Here is an 11845-nt window from a genome sequence, read left to right on the forward strand (position 1 = left end):
TCTCTCTCTCTCTCTCTCTCAAAATAAATAAATAAACTTAAAAAAAAGAAAAGGGAAAATTATGAAGCAATTATTAAAAGATTAGAAATATGCACCAACTGTTTTTCCAATGTCACACATAATAATGTTGGCAAAATATCCTAAAAATCAGAAACAAAGGATACTAGTGGGTTATTCTATTTACTATAGTTCCATTCTCGACTTCCATGCTAGAAGGGTTCTGATGTGAGTGAAACCATGATATAATGAGGCCTGCCTGTTATTTATGATAATTAATAAGGTAAAAGAGAGTTCCAGGTTATGGCATATTCAGTATTGCGTTATTGAGATTTCTTGTTGCATTGTGGCAATGTTCTTGGTTTAGAGTTATCACAAAAAGCTGTGACTAATAATTGCTCTTTCTGCTTTTATGAAAAAAGGAACATTGATGAAAATAAAGAATTCCACATCCAAACAAACTAAATTCTATCATTTGCTAATGTCTTTTCTGATTTAAAAATGTATGATATTGTTGAATCAGTTAGATTTAAGTCAATAATAGAATATTCACCATTCACATTATGTGTTGACGTTTTGATTTCAAGTTAATCGTTATTTCATAATAGTACCTATGACCATAATAATTTACTCACCCCCAAATAAAGGAAATAAATCTTGGAAGTAAAAACACAACAGGCAACTGGAATTGAAGGATGATTAGCTTTAAAATAAATGTTTGTTGTAATGAGAGAAGCATGAGTCAGATGCCCAGGAGGTAGGAATACGCGGAAAGTTACAATGTTCCCAGTGGGACTAATTCTAAATGCCTTTTCCATCTTTTTCAAGTTTATTTCCTTAATAGTAATCACTTATAGGCACAAAACTTCCTCCACATTTATATTTTATTTGTATTCACTTATAGCTTTGTGGTTAAATGAACAGGTATAAGCATTTCAAGCCCCTCATGACTACATTTTTATATTTTTTGTTTCTTCCATTGTTTCTACAAGTTGAAGCTTTTGCTTTCCCTGAAGCAAGTACATGCCTACCAACATATTCTCGTCCTGGTGGAATTTCACTTATCCTTGGCCACCACCAGCATGATACATCATTTCTACATCTCTCCTGGTGTGCCACATGCTTGAGGACTAAATTGAAAATGGAACCCTGGAAACCTCAGAAGTAGGGAATACTGTGGTAGGATGATCAAGTTTAGCTTGTGCTTGGTGGAACTTCAAGGGAATGAGTGTTGAAATATGATTTAGGTGTTAGCTTAAACACAAGCCAAGTGAAGTTAGAGTAGAGAAGAAATCATTATCATCAGGAATCACCCTGGGAAATTGCTCACCCTTTCCGTTGCTCTCTTTGGAGCTTGTTAGCTAAGCTTCCTCTGTAACTTTAGATTTTAGTCTAAAGCCATCTTGGCATATTTCTTGGTGAGTTTTCATGGGCACCTTTTACCCTTGGACATTTGAATGAAGACACTTGAGACTAGATGGAAAAATTCTAAGAAATGCCTACTTAGGAACCCCCCATCTTCCCAAATTGCACTGCAACAGTGTCAGTTTTTCATCTCAAATGATGATTTGCACTGTTGTATGATTTCTCATGTGTTTATTTTTTATAGTATAAACAATATCAAAATTGTTATTGCTGGGAGCCCTTCCAAAGTGTTCTCCTGATAGAGACTACATATACACTGTAAGAAAGTTCTTTTTCTTTTTTTTTTTTAATTTTTTTTTCAACGTTTATTTATTTTTGGGATAGAGAGAGACAGAGCATGAACGGGGGAGGGGCAGAGAGAGAGGGAGACACAGAATCGGAAACAGGCTCCAGGCTCTGAGCCATCAGCCCAGAGCCTGATGCGGGGCTCGAACTCACGGACCGCGAGATCGTGACCTGGCTGAAGTCGGACGCTTAACCGACTGTGCCACCCAGGCGCCCTGAAAGTTCTTTTTCATTAGAAAGTGTGGATCCCTCCTCCTCTCTGTGGCCTGAAGGACTCACATTCACAACTGGGGAAAAAAAATGGACCCCAGATTCATAAATCTCAAGTACAGTGTTTCTCAAAGTGAATTGAAGGTAAGTCTGAAATTAAAAAAAAAAAAAGATTAGGTAGAAAGAGTACCTGGGGCAATTTATACTCATACTTCCAAGGAGAAGAATGCAGCTAAGCTATTTCTCTCTGGAATTTCCAAAAGGTGGTCTTAAATGTCAGCAATACGAGGGGATTGAGGCTGGTGGAAAACAGATCCTCTTAGGAATTGTATTTCACTGTAGCTCTCACCTCTAGATTTCACTTTTTAAAATGTGTCTCTGAAATGACTGAGTAGTACTGCATGATTCGTCAGCAGTCTGTCAAAATTCAAAATGTCAGCTCATTCAGGTTCAAACAAATATGGGTGGAAATATCAGAACAATATGAAGATCATTGCTTTTTGTCATTCTGTGCTTCATTTTTTTTCAACTTTTCCTTAGCCTACCTGTTTCACTCCCACCCCCCACATACACACACATACACTCCTTTTGAACTTTTTAGTCTTTAGTAAACAAGAATGGGAATTGCTTTTGATTTACCCAGTCCAAGGTTAAGATACTCACTCGGGAACCTAGTGACTCTATGGATTTGGGCATGCCATTTACTTCAACTACCTCTTTTATAAAATGGGGTGATACCTACATCATTGAGTTGTAATAATTAATGAGGTAATTCATATAACATACAATGTCTGCCATATGGTAAGCACTAATCATGATTATTATATTATTATAATCCAGATGTCAGCTAGGGCCTTCTGGTCCCTGGGAGATTTAGATAAACTTTGTTTGACTCTCCATTTTATGATCTTTTAGAGCCCCAAATCCTCTCCTAATTCCTTGCTTCTGTTCTCTGTATCTAGTTCTGCATCTAGTCGAAAGCACGATTCTACCCCTAACCAAGCTCAGTGCAAGTGTCAACTTATTAACCAATTTCCAGGAAAAAGACAACAAATAGTACCACTGTATATAGTTTTGAGTTATTAAACTGGGGACTCCCTGAGAAGTCACAAGTAAGTGGTGCTCCACTATAAAGAGTAAAGCCTTCCACGTCTCGCTTGCCTCATCAGCTCCGCATCTGTCCCACATCTCTGTTGGTCCCGTCCCTTACTCTTCTCCCTATCTGCTCATTCACTATAGTCCATCCCTAGTGCCTTCCATCCTTGCTATTCCAAGTGTGAGCCAAGGACGCCAGCAGTACTGGAGTCACCGGGGAGTTCACTAGAAACGCACAGCTCAGGCCTCTCCCCAGACCTAAATCAGAATCTGTACTTTAACGGCATCTGTAGTGATTGTGTACAAATTAAAGTTCGAGAAACATCTTATCTATATCATCTCAGTCCTCTCAGGGCTCAATTTCTATTACAAGTAGTGGTACCAAAGCAGCTGGTAAGCAAATAAAAATGCACCGCTTTATGCCCTACTCTCCAACACGTTGCTGCCCAGGAGATGGTGTTTCTTTCATGGGCACTTCTCAGCAGGCTCTAATTGTCACTGACTTTTGTGCCACTGGTAATGATTAGTCAGTGTTGTCAACATTAACTGGCATCAGTGTATTCTAGACTCGCTGGTTCTAAACCATGTTGTCTCACTTCTGAAAGCTGTAATTCTCAGTTCAGTCCCAAGATTCTTATCATGTGATAATTGACTGATGAAGATAAATGTTGACCCCTCTTCAAGTACACCTTAAAAAACAAGTTCAAAGATTGAGGAACACTGAGAGTGACCCCTGGCTTCTTGTGAATTCACTCTAAGATATTTATGCAGCTGCACAATATGTAAATAAACTCCTAGGAATCTAGAAGTAAAAAGCAAAAGTTCAATTATCCAAGTCATCTGAAAGTACATCAACGAACAAAGTACAAAAGGGCAGCTAATCCCCACTGATGAAGACCATCAAATACAGATAGTCACAGGTCTGGAAATGATATCAGTAGGTTAAAGTAAGAGGATGAAGCGGCATTGTTGTGGTTTTAAACTCTGGCCACTTTGACATTTGCTCTCCAACTCCTTTTAAATTCCTTTTCTTTAGCCAACCCAGTTATTAGATTTTATATAGCCTTCTTAATTGACAAATCGACAAACAAGAAAATGGTGTGCCAGTGAACAGTGTTGAGCTCAGAAACTGCCTGTAGAAGCAAAATTAAGCTAAAGATGGCATTTGAGGAACTTGACCCAGGGACATGATGTAGAGAGAGTGGATACAGGATTTTCAGTTTGGTTGAAAGAACTAATGTGGCAGGCAAGTAAAATTTACTTAAGAAATTATAGAAGCTCAGTTACATATGGATAGTTGGCAGTTCAAGAGAAAAACAAAACCCGAAAACAAATGAAATTTATTGATTACTAGAGTTGCCAATTAAGACTGAAGGACAGGCTGGTAACCCTCATAGGGACCCATGTTTCATAGCTGGCATAGACTCAGGGTGATTGACACCACCATTCCATGTTTTGACACCACTGCCCGCCAGTGAACTAAGTGAGGCTGTGATTTCTGATAACCCTTTATTATTATTTCTGGACAAGGTATCACCAATTTTAGTAAAGCAGATTCCTAAGCACATTCAAAGAAGCACATGTTTCCAATATATTCCATTCTTCAATATCTATTGCAAGTTTTCTCAAAATGTTTTGAATCTTTTTACCAATTCGCTATCACTTTCATTTCAATCTCTGGACACATCTTTGGTCATACATTTTAATACTTTGTGTGCGCCCAGGAGGGAGAGTACATATTTTGTGTCTGTTGTACGTGCTTTAGTGTTTCGATTTTTTTTAACATGTTTTTCATTGACTGAATTGATGTGTGCTGCTGTTGTTGTTCATACTTTTTCTAGAGTGCATTTCTCTCTCAGAGAAACAAGGTTCCTTTCAGGAGAAAAACCAAATCTGGTTTTCATTCTTTGCTCGAGTTTCTGAGGGCAGAATTAAGTAATATAAAAGAAAATAAATATATTAAAGTTGTGCTTTGGAGTCAGCAAAACTAAAATGGAAATTATTTTAAAAGATTTGGTTTTAATTATTGATAGACCTTCTTCAAAATACTTTCAGTTATTCCATGCTTCTTAATATCTTTTCAATTAGCATATCCTTTTGTATTCATGGTGTTTTCCTAATGACTTTCAAATTTTACTTTCATTCTCTAAGTCCAATGAAAGAAAAAGAAAAAGAAAGAAATAAAAACAATCAAAAGATATTTCTTGGGGCGTCTGGGTGGCTCAGTCAGTTAACATTCCAACTTCAGCTCAGGTCATGAGCTCACAGTTCGTGGGTTCAAGCCCTGCATTGGGCTCTGTGCTGATGGCTGAGAGCCTGGAGCCTGCTTCGGATTCTGTGTCTCCCTCTCTGTCTGCCCCTCCCCTGCTCATACTCTGTCTCTTTCTCTCTCAAAAATAAACATTAAAAAAAAAAAAAAAGACATTTCTAAAGTATGCTTGCATGACTTGCTTTTTCCCATTTTAAAAATCTTACTCCTCTTTATTCCTTTTTCTGCTGTTGTCATATTTAGTCTCTCACATGATCCACTTTCTGACTTTTTTTTAGAATAAGCAAGCAGTGAATCACATTGTCTGAAAACATACACACACGCACACACAGCATGCACAGCCCATACTGTATTATTTGTATGACATCCAATCCTCGTTAATATCCTTGTCTCTCCCCAGGAAATATGTAGAACCATCTTTCCCTGAAGTATAGTCAAATTTCACTTGGATATGAGCAATTTCACCAAACTGAAAACTCTGCATATTTGGGGATAATGTTCCTACTGCTGTTTTATGAATCTGGGGCTGTTTTTGCCATTACCAAGCCAAAATCATGCTATCCAACAAGTCATCAAAACCAAATTTAGGACACAAGGTCTGACCAACTAACTGTTTTAAAGGAATGACTAAGCAAAACATTAAAAATCAGGGGTGTCCTGCAAAACCCAAACTTGGGATTGCTGAATCTGTAGTGCAAAACATTCATTCTGTTCTTGATCTCTGTTCTCGGTCAGACTTCATTGTTTAAGCCAAGCATTTGAGGGGTTTTCTCACCACTTCATTTTTCCTTCACTCTTCCAAATGGTTTTCCAACCATGCCCAAGTTTCTCATCCTATCAGCTAATGCTGTAGTGTTTCGTCTTGTAAGGTGCTTCTTGCGTTCCTATCATCCCTTCTGGGAGCTATCAGAAGTGTAAGATAGTAGATCACGTGCATAAATGATAATAATTATGGTGGCAATCATTAATAGTGCTTTAAACCAAAAGATATCAGAAGTTGAGAAATTAGTTTAGATTGAGTTTGAATTGAGTATACTCTGAATAATTTATTTGACAATGACTCCTTGAGAAGAAAAAGTATGGAAACGCATTATATAGGGGAAAAATGCGAAGCCTCTTTGGAAACAGCCAAGATATGTGGATACTGAAGAGTGAGGAGTTGGAAATGATTCCACCATGTATGGGTAACAGGTCTGTTTGAAAAAACCTGATTCAAAAGGCAATTTACAGAAAGTAGAATGGTGGTTGCCAGGGGCTAGGGGGAAGGGAGGAATAGGGAGTTATTGTTTAATGGGTTTGGAGTGTCAGTTTTACAAAATGAAAAGAGTTTTGGAGATCAATAGTAGTGATGGCAAGCACAATATTATGAATGCATTTAATTCCACTGAACTGTACACTTAAAAATGGTATATGTATTTCACAATAAAAAATTGGAAGAAAAAAGCAACAATTTTTTTCTTCCTCCAAGGCCTCTTTAAACATTTTTAGTGCGGGGTAATCTTCCTCCACTCGTTGAGATCTCCTACAGAGCTCATGGGTGTCTGGTCACTCTCAGGTAAAAAGGAGACCCTTGGTCACATTAGGTGGCAAATACGATCTTGGTTCAGCAGTTATAATGTCCAACCTCAATATAATAACCCAAACTCCAAACTTTAGTTAGCACTGAAACCTCTTTGCAGCTCAAGCTTAATTCAGGTTGGATACGTAAGGCTACTCTTTTTTGTTTTTTCTCTAAGGAATGCTGCTTCTATTATAGGTCTATTTTTATGCCATTGATCAAGTTGAGGGGTTTAAGAGATAGAGAATGGGTCTTAATTTATATTCTTTGTAAATTCAGGAACTGGAAGAGGGAGTCTCTGTCACCTGCACTCTGGCATCCCAATATCTGTTCTGTTTGGTACCTTATTTATATATGAGGCAAATTCCATTATAAGACCCTGTCACAATGTACTGTCATGTTTGGCCAGAAGGTTGGGAAAGAGAAAGGATACTGTGGCTATCATTCAGATGGCTGGTCCAGGACAGTCAGAGATTTAAATGTTGTGACACATGTGTACTAATGGCCCAGTGTGTAAGAGATCTAAGTCTCTCCAAATCAGATTTCATTGCACATCATTTTGTTAATATTACTATTAGCTAGGATTTATTGAGTGCCTACCAACTGCTAGCATTTTTGAGGTGTTTTGCACATGCTTTTTTACTTACTAAGTGAATACGACCACACAAAGAGATAGGTGCCAGCATGGCTTTTCAGGTGAGTTGACCGAATTGCACAAAGTTTGAGTCACCTACCGAAGGCCACACAATTAAGTAGTAAAGCTGATATTTCTATTTTATGTCATCTGAAATTGATAGAACATCAAGATTGCTTCATTATTCCCAACTAATGTTTTCATTTTGTTTTGTTTTTGTTTTTGTTTTTGTTTTTTACAAAGAGGCCTAAAGCTATGTTATGCCCAGGGAACAAGAATTGAAAAGCACTACTGATTGCCTTCTGTTTTATTCCCGCTAGTAGAATTCAGTTCAGAACTGACCCTTCCTTCGCCCCTTTCCTTCCCCTGGCATTACTAACTGCCTTTCTTTCCACCTTGAGACTTAGTCTTTCAGACTAAGCAGTACTTATAAAAAACACACGCTTAGCTCACTTTGTGTAAAGCATTATCTGAATACAAATACAAACCAAAAATTTGTGAGACTACTATATTAACCAAAGATGAATGAAAGCATCTTAAGAGAAAGATAATAAATGGAGGGAAACCTGTGTCTCCTAGTTCAGATATTTTTTATAGTGTCATACTTTATATATCATTTAACATATGATCTCATGTAAGAAATCTGTTTCTGCTAAACCAACCAATCAAATTAACTAACACTCTCTACTATCTTTGTAAAGCAAGCCAACTGATGCCCAAGGCATACTCAAGACTCAGGGCAAGTGGGCTACTCTATTGTAGTCCTACTCACCATGGAGATGAAAGTTTACCAAGAACTATTTGTGCTTATTATGAGACCAGTTTATAGTGCTTGTGCATGTTGTGGTAATTGTTGAATTAACTGTAGAAGAAGCAATGATAAAAATGGAAAATAATGAGACAAAAATCTAGATGCAGTCCAAATCCAGAATGACTCTAAGTTCTAAGGTCCCTTCATACTTAAACAAAACAAAACAAAACAAAACAAAACAAAACAAAACAACACCCAAACAACAAGATAGTTATTTATTCATGAAAGATATTAGGAGAGGTTCATCAGTGCATTCTTATTCAAAGGAAATATCTTGGGCCTATATCACAAAATTGGTAAGTAGGTGCTCAGTCTTTGAGGAGGTCCCATTTTACTTTGAAGAACAAGGACTGAGATTGTGAATGTGACATTAAGAACCACCACCACCCCAGACACGCACACACAGTGGTAAAGTTGGATCCCTAGACCAGAGTATCCCTGTGTCCCATTAAGGATCCAAACCACCAAGGGCTTCATTTCAGCAGTGGACGAGCCACCATCAGAGAACCAGAGTCCAGCTGTGACTCCACAGGGCAACAATACAATGATGGTAGAACCAGATTCTGTGGTTCTCTCTATGGATAGATTTGAGGAGAATAATAGATTCTTTGGACCAAGTAAATTCTTTTTTTCTTGGTTAATGCTAGCTAAAGCCCTGAAAAGGGAGAAGCTGGACATACTGCTAAAAAGGACATGTGAAATTTTAAGCAATTTGAAAAATAAAAGAGGGATGACCTTGTTTACATCCCAACCTGTTGAAAAAGGTCATAAACATTAAGTTCCATCTTGGGAATGTTGTTAGATTGAATATAAAATGATCTAGTTACCTTTCCAAGACAAGAAATAAATTGATTTACTATTCATTTATTTGCAAGTGTAAAAAACTACACATTTAGAGAAACTATGACTTGTATAAAAAGGCATTATAATATCTGTATTTAATTTAAGGTTATTTGCTCGCTTTTGATTCATCCAACAATTTCACTTACAGGTACATGTGCCGGAAAAATGCTTTCCAGTTTTTGATATTAACTTTACTGTTTTGATGTTGCAGTGGAACCAGTATCTGCACTCCGCTCCATCCCGGTTAGTTGCTTTTTGCATCACAGAAATCGTGTGAATTTGCCATTAAAAGAAGCAAGCCAAAGCTGGTAGATGGACCCTTTCCTCACTCATGAGAGAGCAGGGCAGATTTTGGCTTTGGATCAGAGCATTACTTGTTCCTGGTTAGTGCAGCAAGTACAGATAATGAAAGAATGTAAGAAACTGTATCCTGAGGCGAAGCTACAAGAAACCACGTAAACAGATTTTCAACCCCACGGTGCCAGACCAAGAAGTAAAATTTAGGGATATGGCAGCCAGATGGAACCTGAGGGAATGACAGGACATGTAGGAGTTTGCAAACACTGAAAAATTCTCTGAGAAGAAGCAATATCTGCCACACATCTTTACAAGACATCCAGGGTCTTACACTGTTTAACAGGGAGCATTCACAAGTTTTCTCGTGGCCTGAAGCGCAGTGGGGAATTTATCAGCTAAAGACATATTTTTCAGTTTTCACTGGGTTTGTGTACACTTTTTCTAACTTGTTGAAAACACCACCGGACATGCACGAGGTGAGGATGGGTATTGTAGTGTCATGTAATTAGGTCCTTAGAGGAGGTTATGTCCTAATCACCATAAATATTGTAAATAAGTTCCTCTACTCTAGAGAAACAAGTCTAGGGAAGCATCTGACAGATTCTGCCTCTGAGCAAATTGTCAACCCTAATGCCATTTTTCTTCACAGTCATGTTTTTTTCACGTCCAACTATTATTTTTATTATACTAACAAGCCAATAATGAGTACATTAGAATATGGCAGTATGTGTCAATAAGACACTGCAGACGATACCATGTACAGAATACTTTTAATCACTTCTTGTGACTTAGAATGTGCAGAGAGGAAGAGAAACATAACGTTAATTTATTTTAAGGGTAATTTTTGGAAATAGAACGATAAGTGGTAAAAAGATGTATTTGTATTTCAGGTCCTAATATAACAACAATTTTTATTTTTTTTTTTTAATTTTTTTTTCAACGTTTATTTATTTTTGGGACAGAGAGAGACAGAGCACGAACGGGGGAGGGGCAGAGAGAGAGGGAGACACAGAATCGGAAACAGGCTCCAGGCTCTGAGCCATCAGCCCAGAGCCTGACGCGGGGCTCGAACTCACAGACTGCGAGATCGTGACCTGGCTGAAGTCGGACGCTTAACCGACTGCGCCACCCAGGCGCCCCTAACAACAATTTTTAAGAAATGCCTCTGTAAATATTTGTACTTAGCCAAATACTATGAGAACTTTGAAATTTTTCATTCATTATTCAGTTTTATATATAACTCTGTTTATTTTAATTTTTAACTGAAGTATAATTGACATAATGTTATATTAGTTTCAGGTGTACAACAGAGTGACTTGGCAATTATATACGTTACTCATTGCTCACCACGGTAAGTGTAGCCACCATCTGTCCCTATACAACATTATTACAATATAATTGACTATATTCCCTATGCTGTACTTTTCATCTCTTTGCCTTATTTATTTTATAACTGTAAGTTTGTACCTATGATCAGATTTTTTATTATGTGTATATACAAAAGGGAGGCATATCAGTTTAACCACTAACATTTAAATGAGTGGTCATGTATCAATACCTAATTTAAAACAGATTATTAACACTTGAGCGTCCCCTGTATGTTCCTCCTTGGTCTCCCTTTCCTTTCTTCAATCTAGGTGTACTCACAGTCCAAAAATTTATATTATTTTTTCTTACTTTTATTTTATATTTTTACCACATAATGTAGTATTTAGGTTTATCTGTTTTAGTGTGATATGAATAAAATCTTACAGCATGGCTTTATTTCTTTTCTGAATTTCACAAATGCTGATGCATGTGGTTGCTGGGTTTTTTTCCCATTGTTTCTGCTGTATAATATTCCAGTGCTTATTCATACAATGAAAGAATATTTGTTGATTCTCCTGTGGAAGCCCATAACAACTGATTCCATTTTTGCCTCTAAGAGCAATGCTGTTCAGAACATTCTGGTAAACATTGCTTAGTGCATATATGCAAGTATTATGCACTAATGAGTGAAATTGTGGGTTATCAAGTATGCTTTTGTTTACTTTTCTTGGATAATACCAAGCTGTTTTCCAGTTTGAATTTCCAGCAGCAGTACATGAATGTTGGAGGAGATCATCTGGGGACATGACCATAGGTTGACTTGTGATCTGGATTAGGGCAGAGACTCCTCATCTTCCCTTTCCCTGCTTTTGGAATGTATATTCTACCCATCATTCCCACACTACGAGCTGTTCTAAGGATGTAGCCTTGAGAGAGTAAGGTGTTGTTAAGAACTTCTGGATGGTATATATGACCAAACCCTGTTAAAGCCTATGTGTAAACTTTAAGATTCTCTCAGGCAGTTGTGAAGATCTACTTGTCTTGCAGCCGCCCAAGGCAAGTTTTATAAGTTCCCTTGCTTATTAAACCTGCTGCCTACCATTCTGGAGTGGC

At 37.6% G+C, this 11845-nt stretch overlaps 1 long non-coding RNA gene across 1 annotated transcript in view; it reads left to right on the plus strand.

The window, feature by feature from the left end:
* Positions 1–10855, plus strand: part of LOC121026138 (uncharacterized) — a 16427-nt gene extending 5572 nt beyond the window's left edge. Inside the window, exons 2-3 of the long non-coding RNA XR_005788275.1 lie at positions 9339–9370; positions 10718–10855. This is a non-coding gene — a long non-coding RNA (uncharacterized LOC121026138). The remainder of the gene's footprint in view (positions 1–9338; positions 9371–10717) is intronic.
* The last annotated feature ends 990 nt before the right edge of the window (positions 10856–11845 follow it).

This window comes from Herpailurus yagouaroundi, unplaced genomic scaffold (genome assembly GCF_014898765.1).
Source record: "Herpailurus yagouaroundi ecotype Mexico unplaced genomic scaffold, PumYag 67793, whole genome shotgun sequence".
Classification (NCBI taxonomy): domain Eukaryota; kingdom Metazoa; phylum Chordata; class Mammalia; order Carnivora; family Felidae; genus Herpailurus; species Herpailurus yagouaroundi.